This window comes from Tiliqua scincoides, chromosome 2, assembly GCF_035046505.1.
Source record: "Tiliqua scincoides isolate rTilSci1 chromosome 2, rTilSci1.hap2, whole genome shotgun sequence".
Classification (NCBI taxonomy): Eukaryota; Metazoa; Chordata; class Lepidosauria; order Squamata; family Scincidae; genus Tiliqua; species Tiliqua scincoides.
Window position 1 is genome coordinate 1,009,601 of NC_089822.1, and position 19,708 is coordinate 1,029,308.

The 19,708-nt window shown below is 53.8% G+C and overlaps 1 protein-coding gene across 1 annotated transcript in view; it reads right to left on the minus strand.

The window, feature by feature from the left end:
- IL11RA (interleukin 11 receptor subunit alpha) overlaps positions 1-18,843 on the minus strand; it is a 97,150-nt gene extending 78,307 nt beyond the window's left edge. Inside the window, exon 1 of the mRNA XM_066616124.1 lies at positions 18,428-18,843. The gene's annotated coding sequence lies outside the window, so the exon portion shown is untranslated. The remainder of the gene's footprint in view (positions 1-18,427) is intronic.
- Positions 18,844-19,708: the final 865 nt, after the last annotated feature.

Consider the following 19,708-nt stretch of genomic DNA (forward strand, 5'->3'; position numbering starts at 1 on the left):
AAAAGACATAAAGGAGAAAGGGCAGGACTGAGTTTGGTGCCGAACTTTGGCCACTCAGGAAAAAATAATGCCTGAGTAGGGAGCAGTCTCGCTATACCACTGTGAATGCATCACCCATCCCATTCAGCAGATCTAGAACACTCCCCCGGCTCTACTGCCAGGATGACCTTTCCAGTAGCCTTGGGCACCCCAAATTTTAGTCAGCCAAGTAGCCCACTGCTGCTAAGCCAGTCACCAGCCCCACAGCTGGCACAGTTGCCAACCCGTAGGCCACAGCTGGGTCCCACAACTACTTCAGGGTCTCCCTAGGGAGGCTTCCCACTGGCTGGGTGGCAGAGACACAGGGAAGTGGGTATGGGGCTGGAAGGGGGTGGGACCGCACAAGCCCACCGGACTGGTCCCTGTACCAAGCCAGCACCAGTGATGAGGCAAAGGCAGCAAGGCTGGGGGCTCTGGAGGAGGCAGTAGCCCAAAGAAGCTGCTCTGTGAAGAGGGGGAGGCAACGGGGGCTGCGTGGTCTCCTCCTCTCCCAAAATCTAGTCTGAGGCAACAGGGAGGAGCTTGCCAGGATGGGTAGCAGGTGCACAGAGTGGGATGGTTCTGAGACCTAGTAGGGCAGTTCTATGGAAACAATAGGGGAGGAGCCCCCTCTGAGCTGGGCCAGAGACTGGGGAACCTTTGCAAATCAGAACTTTGAGCGCTACAGAAGGGGACTCAGGATAAACGCCATACTGTTGCCCTCCAAAGGGATCTCCCTGCATGTCTGAGAGGGAAGTCAATCTGGCAACAATATGATGGGGGTGGCCCACAACGGATAACACTTCTTCCTCCTTACATCCCTTGCCTTGATGCATCCAAACTGAGCAAATGGATTTCCAGTTCCGCAGGGATTGTTGCTCTTAGTCAGTTGGCTTTTCTTAGGAAAAGGTGCTGTTCCCAGAAAACGTGCTCCAAAAAGCCCACTCTGAGCCTAGCGGATGATGTGTTTGGGTCCCATCATTAACCACGTCAAAGGAGGCACAGACCCATCACTCCGTCTAAAGAGCCATGATGCTGCAATTCATATTGCATTTCCGCACACGGAACAGATGTTTCCAATGAGTCCCTCCTCGCAGCCAAAGCCTTTGTCCCCAGGGTGGCTGCAGCTCATCTGGAACCCAGGAATGCATGGTGAGCAATTGGGAGTTTGTGGAGGTTGTTAATGCCTCTGGAGCGCATTAACACAAACTCAGCTGCCCCAGACTCCAGTCCTCACCCTGTGACCCAGCCATCCGGTGCAGCAGCGCCCCACGAGCATGACTCATGGGATCACGCGGAGCACGCCAGCACAGCAAAGGCACGCCTCTGACCCCAGCTGCCGCTTCCCGGGTGCCAAACATTTGGCCTTCGGCTTTTTCTTCTCTTAGAAATTCACAAGTTGCACAACTGAATGAATTTAGACCTGGCAATTTCCAAATAAGATGTACACCACAAAAGCCCAGGCATTTACAAATGATCACTTCTTGTCCAGAAGCTCATAAGAGATTCGCCGCATCAGGCCAAAGGCCCCTCTAGTCCAGCTTCCTGTATCTCACAGTGGCCACCAGATGTATCAGGAAGCATACAAGACAATAAGACACAACCAGCATCTTGGTGCCCTCCCTGCAGCTGGCATTCTGGGGTAAAAGTTCAAAAGGGCATGGGGTGCAAGAAGGTCCGAGGAGGATGAAAAATGGGAAATCACAGTATAAAAAAAATCCCAGTTGGTACAAAATAGAAGTGTGCGTGTGTGTGAGAGAGAGAGAGATGGGGGAGAATATGAATGAACTGTTTAGCTCTGGAAGCGGCTGAGCGGAAAATAGGAGGCAGTAGCCCTGCAGTGGGCCAAAAAAAAACCTAGGAAGCAGCAAAAGGATTTGCAATCAAGAGATCAGAAAGCAAGCAGCCTCATCCTCACTTTGCAGGACAGTTTGGAAAAAGGGTCTACATCAAGCAGAGTCACATCGTGTTCCATTTCCCAGTTGCTCCTCAACATCTGCTGCTAGCTTGCTGCTGCAATAAAACAGGAGCAGAAGCAGTAAGAAGGTTTCAAAGAACTGTTCACAAGCATGTGCATCTGTGTTGCTGGTGCAGGTCCTAGACTTTGGAGCAGGGAATCCAACAACTTCTCCCTCTGCATGCGTGTGCAAGACCTCATGGCATGGTAGACTCCATGCGGCACTCATGGAAGGAGGTCTGTGTCCTTGGAGGATCAGGAGATGAGAGAGAAGGGGTTTAAGGGTAGGGACCCCCCACAGGTCAAAGAGGACAAGAGTAAAGGGATGGGGGGAGGGCCTCTGAGTCAACTGCCTCCTAGACAACACGTTGCCCCCTAATGTCCTGCAGGCAGCAATGTACATCCTTTCTAACACAAGGCAGAGGCATTGTGGGAGAATCTTGCCCTGCATGTTCCATTTCTTGCATGCTAACAAGGCCTACTGAAGATGCCAGGCCCAAGAATCTCCAAAATGTTGAAGCAGCCACTGCTTGCCATGCAGGCTCAGCTCTTGTGTGCAAGGAACCTTTTCGCTGTTCGACAAAAGGCTGCTAACTTGGCTGCTGCGCAGAGACTTGGTATCCTGTAGAAACCAACAGGGCTCCACTTGTCAAAGCCATAAACATGCACATTGCCCAGTATTCCTGCTTCGGGCTCCATGGCAGCAAGTGGTTTGGGCCCCAGCATATTCACAGGGAGGAGGAGGCATCCCACTGTCCAGAGCTAATCCAGAGGTCAACTGACAGCACTCTCTGCACTCCGCTTGTCCAGTGCCCTGAGTGGGATTCTGGCCGCAGAATCACCTTTCCCCTGGAGACACACCAGCACACTCCAGAAGCCATCCTCCCGTATGCGCTGGAGTTCAGCAACAGGATTACGTCAATAGGGAATCTGCTTTAAGTTTGCAATGAAACAGGGGTTGTTTTATATTTCTGCAGGAATCGTTCACAGGTACTCAATCACTCAGCACGTCAGGCATGTCACAGGGCAGCACAAGCCGAATGAAGCATTCCTGCCTCAAGCAACCTTTGGTGACAAAGCTGGAGGGGGTGGCAACAAGAACAGGGGACCAATCTCAGTAATGGAGCCCCTGATTGCTGCGGAGAACACAGAGAAAGATGACTGCCTGGAGCCCTGGAGAGTGGCAACTAGGCAGTGCTGACAGCTCTTGGCCAGCAGGAAGACCAAGGCATCACTCAGCCAAAGGCAGATTCGGGGACGGGGGGAGAGCCCAAGGGGTGAGCGGGAGCCCAGAGAGCATCCTGTTGCTGGGAGGGAGAAACGCCTGGAGGAGGCTTCTTCCATCCAATTGCTCTCACACCTGCAGCAGAGGCTGCCCAGGAAACAGCGAGCGAGAGGTTCCGCGCCCTGTCACACAATCCTGAAGTACGACTCAGGACATGAGACGGAGGCTTGTTGGGGGCAGAAAGACTCCATTCAAGGATCAACAAGACCCTCCCCCCAAGGAATCTGAGATAAACATCCCTGACAGCTCAAGTCAGCACAGGTGTGAGGGGAGAGCAGTTTCCGAGTGAAACCTCCTTGCCATGGAAAGCCACCTGCAGATCCTGCTGTTTTCCCCACCCCAGCCAGAGAGCAGAGGCTGGAAACAGGGACATTCTGCCTTCTGGGAGGTCTCGTGTCAGCCCTCGCCTCAGACCAGGGAAACCAGAAGAGAAGTCCCACTTCATCCACCTTAGGCCACATCACACATCCAGAGGCTGACACAAGTTCCAGGGATAAAGCCTCTTTCTTTCCAGCGTGATTCAGCCAGCACAAAGCTCTGCATGAAACTTTACCATGTGCCCAAGCCCAGCTGAGGCCTGGGGGGCGGGCTCTAACAGAAGAGAGCAGGGACCCCCAGGGAGCCTTGTCAGGAGAGGTGGGCACTCTTGCAAAACCCAAAGAGCAGAAGAGCCCCCCGTCCCCTCCAGTGGCACCCATTGGCAGCGGATGTTGGCAACCTTCAGTCTCGGAAGACTATGGCATCGTGCTCTGAATGGTGGTTCTGGAACAGCGTCTAGTGTGGCTAAAAAGGCCGATTCGGGAGCGACAATCCCTTCCACTTTGGGAGCAAGTGCAGTCTGTCCCTGGTCTGTCTCCCTGGCTGTGGGCCTTCCTTCTTTGCCTCTTTGCCTCAGTCTGTTGGCCAAGTGTCTCTTCAAACTGGGAAAGGCCATGCTGCATAGCCTGCCTCCAAGCAGAATGCTCAGAGGCCAGGGTTTCCCACCTGTTGAGGTCCACTCCTAAGGCCTTCAGATCCCTCTTGCAGATGTCCTTGTATCACAGCTGTGGTCTACCTGTAGGGCGCTTTCCTTGCACGAGTTCTCCATAGAGGAGATCCTTTGGGATCCGGCCATCATCCATTCTCACGACATGACCGAGCCAACGCAGGCGTCTCTGTTTCAGTAGTGCGTACATGCTAGGGATTCCAGCACGTTCCAGGACTGTGTTGTTTGGAACTTTGTCCTGCCAGGTGATGCCAAGAATGCATTGGAGGCAGCGCATCAACGTATTAACATTGATATGAAAGGTTAATGATCAGCACCCCCCCCCCATTTCAAAAGCATGAATTCAATGGGGATGGTGCACTGAGACAGAAGTATCTCCCCAGCAAAAAGATTGCATTGAACTGATTACTATAATTATGATAAACATGAGTTCTCCATAGAGGAGATCCTTTAGGATCCGGCCATCGCCCATTCTCACAACATGATCAAGCCAATGCAGGCGTCTCTGTTTCAGCAGTGTATGCATGCTGGAGATTCCAGCTCATTCCAGGACTATGTTGTTTGGAACTTTGTCCTGCCAGGTGATACCAAGGATGTGTCGGAAGCAGCGCATGTGGAAAGCATTCAGTTTCCTCTTCTGTTGTGAGTGAAGAGCATGACTTGCTGCAGTACAGAAGTGTACTCAAGATGCAAGCTCTGTAGACCTGGAACTTAGTATGTTCTGTCAGCTTCTTGTTGGACCAGACTCTCTTTGTGAGTCTGGAAAACGTGGTAGCTGCTTTGCCGATGTGTCTGTTTAGCTGGGTATCCAGAGAAAGAGTGTTGGAGATCGTTGAGCCAAGGTACACAAAGTCATGGACAACCTCCAGTTCATGCTCAGAGATTGTAATGCAGGGAGGTGAGTCCACATCCTGAACCATGACCTGTGTTTTTTCAGGCTGATTGTCAGTCCAAAGTCTTTGCAGGCCTTGCTAAAACAGTTCATGAGCTGCTGGAGAACTTTGGCAGAGTGGGCGGTGACAGCTGCATCGTTGGCAAAGAGGAAGTCGCGCAGACATTTCAGCTGGACTTTGGACTTTGCTCTCAGTCTGGAGGGGTTGAAGAGCTTTCCATCTGATCTGGTCCGGAGATAGATGCCTTCTGTTGCAGTTCCAAAGGCCTGCTTCAGCAGAACAACGAAGAAAATCCCAAACAAGGTTGGTGCAAGAACGCAGCCCTGCTTCACTCCGCTTCGGATGTCAAAGGGGTCTGATGTGGAGCCATCAAAGACAACAGTGCCTTTCATTTCCTTGTGGAAAGATCTGATGATGCTGAGGAGCCTGGGTGGACATCCAATCTTGGTGAGAATCTTGAAGAGGCCGTCCCTGCTGACCAGGTCGAAAGCCTTCATGAGATCTATGAAGGCTATAAAGAGTGGCTGTCGTCGTTCTCTGCATTTCTCCTGCAGCTGTCTAAGGGAGAATAGCTGCCTTGGGTGCCCTTTGGGGAGAAAGGTGGAATACAAATCCAATAAATAAATAAATAAATACCATATCAGTGGTGGACCTGTTGGCTCGGAATCTGCACTGTGATTCTGGATAGACACTCTCTGCAAGTACCTGGAGCCTCTTCAGTGCAACTCGGGCAAACAGCATTCCGACAACGCTAAGGAGAGAGATGCCGCAGTAGTTATTGCAGTCACCCCTGTCGCCTTTGTTCTTGTATAGCGTGACGATGTTTGCATCCCTCATGTCCTGGGGTATTCCACCTTCTCTCCAGCAGAGGCAGAGGATTTTGTGCAGTTCATGAAATCCTGGCGATGAACTCTTTGCAGCACTTTAGGACTTCAGCAGGGATGCTGTCTTTTCCAGGTGCCTTGCCAAAGGCAAGGGAGTCCAGGGCCACGTGAAGTTCTTCTAGGGTTGGTTCACTGTCAAGCTCTTCCAACACAGGCAGGCACTCAATGTTGTTCAGTGCTTCTTCGGTGACTACATTTTCTCTGGAATATAGCTCAGAGTAGTGCTGCACCCAGCGTTCCATCTGCTGCACCCTGGATGACCTCGCCTGTTGCAGACTTCAGAGGGGCAGTTTTCTTCTGTGTTGGACCTAGGGCCTGCTTGATACCGTCATACATCCTGCCTGTGTCAGCTGCTATCTGTATCTGGGAACAGAGTTGGAGCCAGTAGTCGTTAGCACATCTCCTGGCAGTCTACTGAACTTTTCAGCGAGCAGCTCGGAGGACCTGCAGGTTGCGCTCACTGGGACAGGTTTTGTATACTGCTAGAGCTCTCCTCTTTTCCTCAATGACTGGTGTCAACTCCTCAGAGTGGGCTTCAAACCAGTCTGCCGTCTTGTTGGTCTTCTTGCCGAATATGGACAAGGCGGTGTTGTAAATGGCATTCTTGAAATGTACCCGTCTGTTGGATGCATCTGCATTGGCTGGGCCTGGAAGAATTTCCTCAAGCGCTTGTGCAAATTCCTCCACTTTTCTCTGATCCCGGGTCTTGCTGGTGTCAATGCAAGGTCTTCCTTCCTTTTTCGTGTGATACAGTCACTTAGTTTGCAGTTTCACTCTGCTGCACACCAGGGAGTGGTCAGTGTCGCAGGCAGCACCCTGATAACTGCGTGTGATCTTGATGTGGGAAGGCTGGAGCGTCTGGTGAGAATCAGGTTGAGCTGGTGCCAGTGCTTTGATCTTGAGTGTCTCCAAGAGACTCTATGTTGGGGCTTTGTGTTGAAGAATGTGTTGCTGACACAGAGACCGTGATGACAGCAAAGCTCTAGCAGGTGTTGGCCATTTTCGTTCATCCTCCCAGTGCTGAACTGGCCTAAGCAAGTGGGCCACGAACTGTGATCAGCACCAACTCTAGCATTGAAATTGGCAAGGATGAACAATGGCTCTTTTTCAGGGCTTTTCCTGACAGTGGTGGGCAGGTCATCAGAGAATTTGTCTTTAACTTCTGCTGAAGACGACAGAGTCTGTGCATAAGCACTGATGAGAGTGACAGGTCCTGCAGGAGCTGCAGGGACAAAATTATTTCACTTCCTGCAGTAGGTGGGATGATGAATCCCAGCAGGGTATTTCTGACCGCAAAGTCAACGCCATGTTCCCTGGTCTCGTTTGGTGGTTTTCCCTGCCAGAAAAATGAGAAATTTCTCTCCTTGACAGATCCTGAATCCGGCAGCCTCGTCTCTTGAAGGGCGATGATGTCCATCTGCAGTCTGCTCACCTCCATGTCGATGACATCTGTTTTGCCTGCATCGTCTATTTCTTGCAGGTTGTCGGAAAAGCCAGGTGTCATTGTCCTTATGTTCCAGGTGCCCAGCTTTAGGGCAGGAGTATTCTGTAGCCTGGTGCAGAGTTGTCGATCTGCTTGTCGGTTTTCACCCTAAACCCCACGCACCCCATGAGGTTAACGGACCGTGGCAAGGCAGCACCTTACTGGCTGCGGACTGCCCAGCTTAAGGCGGGCGGTAGCTGCCCAATGAGATGCAATGATCTCTCCCACCATCGGAAGCAGCCCCTGGCGTCACACTCTATGCCAATCGAGCAAAGACTTATAACCGGTAAACTGCTGCTTCCTGTGTTGTGCCAACGCAGTATGGCGAAGTTGGAGTGTCCTCTCCAGTGCGTGAAGCCTGGGTAAAGTAGATATGGAGGATAGGCTATTACCCATGCAGCAAATCCCCCCTCTCCACGTCGCTGGAATGGTCCAATGGAAAGGCAGAAGCCAATACGGTTGGTTCCAGCAGCATCGCAGGAGTTGCCAGAGGTGACTGTGTTCAGCCACGAACTGCCTCAGGGACTCCAGCTCCTGATTTTGCCTCAAGGTTGACTCCTGAAGCCTTTTCCATAACTGGATGTAGCCAGAAGGTAGTGGAGGTTTGAGGTCATAGTTTCCTTCTCTTAGATGAGCTGCCTTCCTCATCTGAAGAGCCTCATCTACCCAGCTGATGAGCCTCATCTACCCGGTGGCTGTTTAGTCGCCTCTTATGACAAGTACAGCCAAACTGGGGTTGTGGAGGGAGAGGATTGCAGAGGGAGGAGCAAATTGTGGGATAAGGAGGAGTGAGGGGGACGGCTGGGTTGTGGTGGATAGAGAAAGCAGAGGGAAGTACCACAATTTATCCACCACAATCCAGCCCTCCCCCTCACTCCCCCATATCCCACAATCCTCCCCTCCGTCTGCTTTCTCTGTCCACCACAATGCAGCCCTCTCCCCACTCCTGCATATCCCACAATCCTCTCCTCCCTCTGCTTTCTCTATCCATTGGCAGCACATACCACCAAAAGCCCTTTGCTGACTACAGGCGTGGGCAAGAGGGTTGTGTGGGCAGAGCAACAGAAGCCCCTGCCATATCTCCAAAGAAAATCTGGGCATTCTTTCCTTTCCCCTGTGCTGACATTCAAATGGAGAGAGGAGGGCAGCAGCCCCTCCAGCTGGGGTGGGGTTCCAGGTGAAGATTTTGTTTGTTTGGGAATGAGACAAAAGAATTCTCAGCAAGAGCCTCAGCACCACAGGGCAGCACAGCCACCCTCCCGCCTCTGGGAGGGGAGCAGAACTTGGAGGTCCTGCTTTGTATGCCAAAGGCAGAGCACCCAAGCTCACTCCCTGGGGTTGGGGAAAGACCCTTCTCCACCCCAAATCCCAGAGCTGTTCACTGCCAGTCAGCAGGCAGTGCCGCTCCCCTCGACAACACCATCCACATACAGTCACCATGCTGCACATAGAGTGGAAAGAGTTGCTGTCCTGTGCAGCTCACAATAGTGACACAAGGAAACAAGCAAGAGAGGGAGAAGGCAGGGCAGGCAGAAGACACAGATGTGGGATCATTTCAGGGAGATGTGCTTCAGGTTAGCTACAGCACAGAATGGCGGCAGCTGCAGGTTTCTCTCCAACTCACATGCATTTGGGTAGGGAGCTTCCGCGGAGAAGCAGGCAGACAGCCGCCAGCCAGATTCCTGGTGGCACAGGATTGCACTATTCAGTCTGGGATTCTCTCACCAACCATACTGGGGTTGGGTGGAGAGAAAAGCTTAAAGATTCCTCCGGGGCATTTAGTCAGAACAGTTTGGCCGAGACCCAAATTAAAGCTTCTAGGGGAAGACCCATCAACTGCAGGTGCTAGCTTTGCTGGATTAGTGGATTCATGAGCTCATTAAAATAAAATATTAGAGCACTGCGGTGCAGGTGATCTATTAAGGTCATTCCTCTTGACTTAATAACACAGACAAATCACTTTTAATTGAGCACATTCCAGCAAGGCTGGCTGGTGAGCACCCTCCATGTGTTGTAATGGGAAGACAACATTTAATCAGGCTGCACCCCCAAGCAAGACAATGCAAGGCACACAGTCCTAGCCAGGCATTGTGCCATGTGTCAATGAACATGTGTGGAGGGAGGGAAGCCTGGGGTTCTGCCCATGGGTCTGCCCCCAACCTCCACACATTCAAGAGCTCCCTGGACTTGACACCCAGATATAGCTGGATGCACACAGGATCCTGTACAGGCAACCTGGGACTCTTCCGTTTTGAAGAATGCTGGATTGTGTGGGAATGCTGTGCACAGAGAGCCTTTGAATGCATGGAGGAATGGGAAGGAACAGGCCCAGCCCCCAACTACCCCCCTTCCGTGCATGAACTGAACAGGTGGCTAAAGTGGTTGACAGTCAGTGGCCAAGAAGTTACTGGGGTTTTAGATACATTTCTGAATCCTTGTAAGCCACCTCAAACACTTCTTTGAAATGGAAAAGCAGAATAAAAATGTACAAACAAAACATAAAATAATGGTTAGGGCACCGAGTTCAAAGATTGCCATTTATTCCACTACATCTCTCTGTCTCAAAGATAACCACCCACAGCCAGCTTCTGCAGCACAGCCTTCTGCAGCCCTGGAGTTGCAAGTGGGGTCTGGCTGGGCATGTGCCAACAAGTGCCCACATCTATGACCAAGCAGGCTCCTTTCACCTGTCCCCAGGTCCACCGTGGCTGCTTCTCCCCGACACTGAGCCCTGGCTGGGGAAACCTGCACGCTGATGACAGGGGAGCAACAGGGGTCCTCTGGGTTCTCCAGTGCCTAGCACAGTGTTAACGTTTCTGGCTGGCTCAGCATCAGGAGCCAGGGCACCCAACAATGTAGAATGATGCCAGCAGTTTCTGGAGAGAAGGGAAGGACACTGCCCACCTGCTGCTGCTGCTCCCCCCATTGCCTGATGAGCCACATGGTGGGTGGGCGGAAGCAGGGGCAGATGCAAGCTCACTTCCAGGCTGCTGGTAGAGCCCAGGAAGGGGCTTGAGAGAAAAGAGAACCACTGGGTGGCCTGCACTTCCTAAGCAACATCAGACAACAGCACCTCTCAAAGAGAGATTTGGATGGGGCTCTCACTGCGCCCCTTATGCTCATCCACCCCTGCTTCCAGCGATGCCATCTGCAGCTGCAGTGGAAGGCCATCTCTGTTTAAATCACAGTCAAAAATCTAAACACAAAGGCTCCTGTCACCAGGGCTTCTTCCATGGGCACAACTCCCACAGGCCAAGTTGCAAGACTGCCCTGCAGCATTTGGGTATCTCCTCACATTACTTCTTCGGCACATACCTAAGAATGCAGAGTACAAATGCAACAACACGTGCAGCAGGAGGGCAATTTGTTCAGAGAGCCAGGATGAGATGCAGCTTCCTACTGCATGATGCCAGGGCAGGAGACCTGGGCTCATTGTTGAGTGAAGCAGCCTCCAGAAAAATCATGCGACGGTCTCCACATTCAGCAGTGCAAGAAAGTCTGCACAGCTCCGTTCCAAAAAGGGGTGATTTGTCTATGGTATGTCTAGGAGAGGGAGACCTACCAGGCCCCCAAGCACAAAAGCCTGCACTGCCATTTGAAATGAACAGTGTATATGGGAAACAAAGAGGTATTCTTGGAGAGCCTTGAGAAAGCACCTCCAAGTCAGGGAAGAATATTTGCACTTGGAGGTCTGGATTTTTGGCCGGTCAGTTGACAAACATTTAAAAACCCAAATGCATAAAAATAACCACAGGAAAGATCTTGGCTGCAGTCCCAGGAAGAGAAAAAGAAGCCCTGAGAGATGGTGCCCCTCCGTTTCCTTGGGTTTAGACACAGCACCTCCCAGCCACACCTCAAGATACTGTGCGGCACAAGATTAGAGCATCTGAGACAAGCTTTTCAATGGAAAACAGAAGTGGTGGGGGAGGGAGAGACTGGACACATTTGTGGATAAGGGACCAGGACTGATAAATCCTCCTTCATCTGGAGCTGTATCTAATCTCAGCAACTCTCAATGGTGACAAACAGCAGCCAATCCAAGCATGACAGTCTCCTGGCCTGGACTCTGGTGAGACAGGGGCCCTTAAGTGTTGGGCAAAGAAGCCTTCATGGGCAGACACAGAACAGCCAGGAAGCATCTGCTCTCCCCAGCAGATCATGCTGAAACAAAGGGCTGAGCTTAATAATTTGTAGTCACGAAGGGATCTTTCCCCTGCCCTGCCCTCAGCTCATTCCTTCCAGTTTGATCTGGGGAGACTTGCATGTTGTGATGGCCTCTGGCACACAGAAGAGCGAGGGAAGAGAGCCCTGGGTTGAAGTACTGCACATACAAGAGACTGAGGTCCACCTCTGCCACAGACCTCTAAACAACCACCACCAAGTCACTGTCTCTCAGTCTTAATCTGCACCCATGAAATGGGGCTAATTGGGCCTACCTCACAGGTCTATTGGGAGGACGCACCCAACATGAGAAGGCCCTCTTCGAGAGAAGATGCAAGGAATGTGGCTTGGCTTTCAGTCCAATTCTATCCAACTTTCCAGCACCATTGCAGCTGTAATGTAGACCCAACACGAGGGAACAAATGTTGCTGTACCTTGAGGAAGCCTCCATGACTGCCCCCCCCCCACAGAATACAGCACATGCCCTGTTGGCACAGCTGTATCAGCACTGGAAGGTTGGTTAGGACTGGGCTGTTACTGAGCCAGGGGAGGCCTGAGACCTCCTGGACCCTGAGATGGGGTGCCAAATGCTGACTGCCACTGACTGGGTGAGGGGCCAGCCTCAGCTCCTCCCTGAACTGGAAAAGGAGGAGGAGGATAGAGTGTGGAGAGGAGAGGCCTCTGACGCTACATTTAGTAGCTCTGACGCTCTGAGCCATTTAGTTATTTGATTTTTCTCTGTAAACCGCTTTGTGAACTTTTAGTTGAAAAGCGGTATATAAATACTGTTAATAATTAATAATACAGTCCACTGCTCTCTTCTCCACTACACTTCCTCTTCCTCTTCTGCTCCTTCTCTTTCCCAGTCCAGGAAGTGGGCAGACAGAGGAGGGCACCCACCAAACTGTTGCCTGAGGCATAATCCCTTATGTCAGTGCTTTCCAGCACTGGCATAGCGGTGCCAATGGGACACGTGCTGCTTCCTGCAGTTGGCTGTCACTCACAGAGGCTTCCTCAAAGCAAGGGAATGTTTGTTCCCTTACCTCAGAGCTGCACTGCCCTTATGTCAGTGCTGGAAAGCACTGGCATAAGGGGTTAGGATTGCGCCCTTAGTCAGCCTCATGAATGGGCCGGCACTGGCTGGAGCTACCTGCAGATCCACGTGTTCCCTCCTGTGCTCTCTAAGCCACAGCCTGAGGTATGGAAGGTCCCATCCTGGAAGAAATGGATGGGCAGTGAGCACACAAGAACCTGCTGGTCAGAATATGCTTCCATCTAACTCAGCACCGTCTTTTCCACCAGGGCCAGGCTGTTGAGTCCAGGAAGCCCAAAAGTAGGGCATGGACAGAGGGGATAACTCCCCCAAACCACACTATCACTGACACTGGAGGCTCCATCTTGCCAGCAATGGATCGATGACCCTCCATGAACTTGCCAATTTGTCTGGAATCTGACACTTGCAGTCCCCTGGAGCAGAGCTGCCCGAAACAGCGGCCGCTAGGGCAACATCACTCAGCCCTGTTCTCGTAGTGGGCTGGCAAGAAAATGATATTGTCATTATTATTTTGTACGTAATACTAAAGAATGTTCACGATAGGAGAACAATATTTGCAGCTGCAGGCTGCTCTCCCGCTCCCTCTCCCAGTAAGAGTGAACAAGCAGGAGGGGGGCACAGTGGTGGGTGCACATGAGGGAGGAGAAATCATGAGGAACTGTGTGCAGTTATAATGCCGTGGGGCTCAGCAGGCTGATCAAAAGGCATTGGTGGGCCAGGTGTGGCCCGCAGCCAAAGCTGGGGGGGCTGCCCAGAGGAAACACTATTTGGGGGCCACACTTCCTTGCCCAGTCCTCTGGAGGAGGCTCCCTCCTGCAGCAGGGCCACACTACCCTTCCCACCCATGGCGAGGTTTCTCGGCCTGCCGAGACCACTCCACTGCCTCCCTCCTGTGCCTTGAAGGACAGGCAAGGACTGCTGTGGGGGACAGGCAGGCCGGCCAACTGGCTGTAAACTGAGGAGGCTGCACTTCCGATAAGGCCGCAGGCCACAAAGGGAAAACTGTGCTGCTTCCAAGACCATCCCGGCTCAGGGCCTGATGGCAGGCTGAGTCACCGGCTCGCTCATTCATGCAGCCCTTGATTCATTCATGATTCCTAAGTGAGGCCCGAGGAGTAGAGACCCCGGCTGGCTTCCGTCCCCCATCCCATGCCAGCTGCCCCACAAGGAGACGATTACGGCAAGAGAAAGTTGCTTAATGGAAGCTATGCACATCGTGGTCATCCAGGCCAGCCCACGCGGCTTTCTCATGTGAAAGAACTTTCATCCACTACAATAAGCCATCGTAACAGGACACACGTGCAGAGCTACCAGCCCCCTCCCCACCCCATCCTTCAGTTCTGCTTCCATAAAGAGCAAAGTAGTGGCTCTTGCGCTCTCGCTCTCTCTCTCTGTCTCACACACACATGCACATGCTGCCCACTGCAAGTGAATCCACCCACCCCTTGTCGTCTCTTGTTTCTGTTCAACGCATGGCTCCCAGATCTTGCTCCCAGGGTGCCCCCCCCCAGCCAGGCCTTTTTGCTCACCCTCCCCTCAAATCAACTGCACAAAGGCAAACCTCTCTGGGCCAAGCTGCCTCTGCCAGTACCAGTCCATTCCAAGGTGCTCAGCAGGGGAAGCCAGTTCTTCAGAGCGAAAACAGGCAGGTGAGCAGAACCAGCCCCAGAACAAAGTTGCACCAGATCTCAGAAAGATAGCCTGGATAGTGCATTCAAGGGCTAGAATCCAGTTACACAGACTGGTAGGGTCAAGAACTGAAAGGGATTGACTGGGGGAGGGAGAACGCAAGGATATCACCCAGGGCTGGATGCCCTTGCAGAAATTCCAGTGATATTCTCTGGGTTTGACTTTGTTTCAGCATTTCCAGTTCTGGATTCTGAACTGAGGGGAACAGGGGGGAGGGGTATAAAAGGATGGAATTCTGTCCAATTGCTTCTTCATGGTTTTGGCTTAAAGTCTATTAATGTGACCAGGTTAAACAGCACATCCACAAAACATGTGTTGAGATATCACATTGCAGAACCATCCGAGACATTCGCATACCCTGGTCTAAATTAAACTTCAGAGATTTTCCTGGATGTCCAAGTTCTGGTAGAGCTCAGGGAGCCCTTGCCCAGGTTTGGACAAAGTTGTGCCCTTTCATGGATCAATCAGACCTGGCTATAGTGAGCCACATGCTGGCAGTGTCTGCATCAGATGACTGTGATGTGGTCTAAATGCAAAACTTGCCCATGAAGATACAGTCAATTTTCATTATCCGTGTGTTTTGGTTCCTGGAAAACCCAGTGGATACCGATTCAGCAGACGCCAAATCATTGATACTATGGGATCAGTGGGGGATACTATAGGGGAGAGGTAACTAACCAGGTACAGAATGCCAACAGCAGATAGCTTCAGAATGGTGCAGATAGCTTCAGGTTGGCCACTGAGAGCTAAGAACAGGAACGGATGCTGCAATGTAAGTTCCCGTGTTCCCACAGATAAGTGGCAACCCAGTCCTATGCATGTCTAAGAAATAAGTCCCATTAGATTCAATGGGGCTTACTCCCAGGAAAGTGTGGATAGGATTGGGCTGTGAATCCATCGAAATGGAGTGCACTGTCATTGAGGATTTACTGTATTCAGAAAACTCAGCTGCTTCAAAACAAGAAGTAGGGCAGGACCCATCTATCCCTGTTCTCTCCTCTGGACTATCTGTCAAATCTGTTTCTGGGCACAATTTCTAATGCTAGCGAAGACCTTTAGAACACTGTATAGCTGAGGACTGAGATTTGAGGGATTGTTTCTCCCTAAGTGACATTGCCACCCCCCAAGGTCACCGGGGCAGGGCTCTCCTGTGAGTGCCATCATTTGTGGTGCATAGCTGGTGGTGATGCACGGAAGTCTTCTCTGTTGCAGCACCACCTTCTTCAACTCCCTGCCTGAAAATATTTCTTAACTCAGCATGTGGTTGGTCTGTGGAACTCCTTGCCGCAGGATGTGGTGACGGCATCTGGCCTGGACGCCTTTAAAAGGAGATTGGACAAGTTTCTGGAGGAAAAATCCATTGCGGGTTACAAGCCATGATGTGTGTGTGCAACCTCCTGATTTTAGAAATGGGCTATGTCAGATGCAAGGGAGGGCACCAGGATGCAGGTCTCTAGTTATTAGGTATGCTCCTCTGGGCATTTGGTGGGCCGCTGTGAGATACAGGAAGCTGGACTAGATGGGCCCATGGCCTGATCCAGTGGGGCTGCTCTTATGTTCTTATGTTTCTGTATACAGTCAATCCTCAGTAGCCACACACTCGGTTCCCACAAATTCACTTATCTGTGGGAACACAATTGTTACTGTTGTGCCTCTTCTTGGCTTTCTGTGGCCACTCGCTGCATTTGTGGACATCCTGAAGGTATCTGCAGTCATTTTCAAGCCAATTGCAGGACTCTTCTGTATCTGCGGCAGCCATTTTGAAGCTATCCCTGCCCTTCTGAAGCTCTTCTGCAGCCAGTCAAGTACTGGCAGAGCCCCTCAGCCTATTCCAGCAGCCAGTAGTGCCCCAGAAAGCTTTAGGGTGCCACAGCCAGCTTGGGCTGCAACTTCTGCAATGTCAAAGGTGTGTGTTTTTTTTTACACCGCACATTGTTTTGTTCATTTACACTCTTGCTAGCTCCCTTGAAAGGGAGGCCAGAAATGAGTATGACTGTAGACAGTCCTTTTACACCCCATGTCATGTACAGCATAGAAACTCTGCACAACCCAACCCCGTTAATCCCCTGGGGCTAATGATTCAGTAACAGCTGTTTCCGTATCAACTGGGTTTTTCAGGATAATGAGACCTGACTGTTGTTCTGATGCTTTATCATTATTATTCTTTATAGTTTAATTGCTTCACTGAACATTGTGAGTCTCCTGGCATTCCCTTCAGGCAAGGAGAAAGGCAGCACCTCAGGATTTTGAAGGGAGACAATAACTGCCATCAGCCCTGCCAGGTCCACCTGAGCACTTCTCTTGCCAGAGGTCCCTCCACCTGCCAAGCACATGCTCCACCGCACCTGAGCTGCAGCACAGTGCTGGAAGGAACTCATGCTGGGCAGCACAAGTGAGCATAAACAGAGAGAGGGAGGAAAAGGCTGAGAGTGCAGATCTGCAGCACTGCTGAGCCCTGAGCCCAGTGCTGTCCAGGCTCCGACTGCAGCCCTCTCCAAGGTCTTCGGTCCCCTCCTTGGACTGGGGCCTCCCTCTCCTGGCCAGCAGTGTGTGCTCAAGGCAGCTGCTGTTCCCACAGGTAGGAAAGACACTGAGCGGCAGGAAGCCAAGTCCTTGCAGGCCCTGCTAAGGGACACTTGTGGGGCGAATACAGGCCAGCAAGCAGCGGGCCCCGTTTCCTCCCCCCCACCCCAGCTTGTGCTCCTGCGGACCGAACTGTGCTGGCCACCGGGGAGGGCGGGAGAAGTGCCCCTGCAGGTCTCGCCACCCAGCGAGGGCCGAGGAAGCCCCTTCTCCGCCCGGCACCCCGGTGCCAGGTGGGCCTGACTCAGCAGAAGGCAGCGACAGGCAAGGGGGCCACTTGGGCACCTTTTCCTCCGCGGCTCCGTTCTGAGCAGCAGCAGCAGGCGCCCTCCCCCCCGGGCCTGCGGAGCGCCTGGACGTGACTGCCAGCAGCGCCCGGGAGCCCCGCGCCAGGACCCGCCGCCAGCTGGCGGGCCGAGCGAGGCGCCCGCTGGCCCCCCCCGGCACTCTCCGGGCACGCAGCCGCCGCTTCTCGCGAGCAGGGAAGCGGCGCCGGCTGCAGCTGCGCGGCGGGGGGCGGGAGGAGGCGGCTGTCGCCGGTCCCCCGAGACAGCTGCAGGGGGCGGCGGGAGCGAGGCCGGCTGGGATCCCCAGCCCGCCGCTTCCAGGGAGCGGCCTCCGCCTCAGCCGCCCGGCGAGGGGCTGCCGGTGCCGGGCCGGGGGGGCGCGGGCGGCGTGGCCCGGGTCGAGGACAGCGCAGGCTCCGGAGGGCCGCGGGGCAGGGAAGTCTGCGTCCGACGCGGGGAGCTGCTCCCCGGGCGCCCTTCGGGACATCCCCGGCCGGCAGCCCGGACCCGAGGGGGCGGCGCGGGCTCTTACCTCCTCCTCCTCCTGCTGGCTGGCCGGCGGCGCAGGAGGCGCGACCGCTGCTGGCGCGGCCCGGCCGAGGCTGCTCGCTCTCCCGCCCGCCCGCCCCGCGCACTTGGCGGAGGCCGCCGCCGCCGCCAATCGCAGCCGCCGCCGGGACGCTTCCTGTCTGGGGCGGGCGGAGGGGCGAGCGCGGGGACCTCCAGGCGTGCGCGCCCCGACCCAGCGGCGCGTGGCGGACGGGGAAGGTCTCCTGCGCACAGGCAGCCCTGCGCACTCGTCGCGGGGCCGGGCGGTCGCTTCCCCTGGGCTGGGCCGGGCCGCCTCCCTGCGCGCGGGCGCCCGTCGCGGCTGCTGCGAACTGCGAGGGGGCGGGAGGAGCTCGGCGAGGATCGCGGCTGGGACGGCCAGAGCGCAGCGCCTCCGATCGCGGCGGGGGCGTCCCCACGAGGGGCCCCGGGCGGGCGCAGCAGGAGGGCGCGCGACCTGCGGGCCTGGACGCTGCTGCCAGGACGTGCCTGCGGCCGCCGGAAGACCCTCTCTGCCCCAGGCCGGAGGCGGGATGCTCTGGGGCTCCGGCGGGCAGGCGCGTCCTGCGGCCGCGACCGAGGCCAGCTGAGGTTCGCACCTGGTTCCGCAGCTTCTCCCGGCGATGGCTGCCGAGCCGCCCCTCGTGTGCGGGAGGCCGTCTGGATGTGCCGCCGCTCCACGTGTGCCGCGCTCCAGCACGGGAAGGCTGTTTTCTCTGGAGACTCGCTGCGGCGCGCGCTTCTCAGCGTCCCCTTGTCGGTGCAGCGGTGGGACGGGCCTGAGCCCTTGCTCTAAACAACCCGGGATCCGCGGGCCACGAGCGGTCCAGAAGCCGCCGCAAAATGCTCCGCGAGGCCTCGAGGGAAGAACGATGACCTCTGATCACTTCCAGCGTCTCGCCAGGCGAGCGTCTCCCGCCGGCCAACGACCAGAGAGGGCAGGGAGCGGACTGCCACCTCCGGCGCTTCCACCTCCCCTGGGCGACCACATTTCGTGGTGATGGGGGAGGGGGTTGCACGTGGCCACGGCCATTCCTGTTTATCTTCAGTAGTCCACAGGCTCCTGAGGGTGCGAGCCGCTGAAGGGTGGGATTCAGTGCTCTGTGTCAAGCTGACCAATCGGGTCAGTCCCAGAAAGACCATCAGATGACAGTTATTCACCAAGGGAAATTATTGGTACGCTTCTGGAAAGGAAGGAGGAAGGGCATGCAGAGCTTGGCGCAATCTGATTAAATCCTGCTTGCTGTGTATGTTGCGTGCCTCAATTTTTTGGGTTGGCCTGGTCAGACTTTCGATAATGAGAAAACTTTAGTTGCATTGATGTCCAGTTCATGATTACGGGCTGAATTATTTTCACTGTGCTTATCATCTCTCTACTGTAGATACATGTAAAGACAATCCTTGGCAAGAATTGTTTGCAAGGTAAATAGAGCAGTGGTTCCCTCTGGTGGGTCACAATCAGAATTTTGGTGAGCAGCCAAAGGGTGATGGAAAGATCAGATAACTAATTGCCTCAAGCCTGGAGGTGATTCAGAAATCCGATACTGGATCTGTAATGACCCTGCAAAGAGCTCAGCTCCTGCAGTTTGCAAGCACATGTAAGCATAGGAAGGTAAATGTTTGAGCATCTTTTTCAGGTTATTATTACTTACAAATAAAACATTTCTTCCTAAGGGCGTAATCCTGACTTGCTTCCAGCACAGGTTTGGGGCCAAAAGCAGCACAGCCCAAGGCAAGGGGAAGCCTTTCCCCTAACCCTGTGTTGCACTGCAACAGCCCCAGTGGGTCTCCGCAGATCTGCTCCTCCTGACAAGGTGGCGCAAATTCAAGGAGCCCAGAGCCATGCTGTGCTGCCCAGGGTCAGGATCCGGCATAACCAC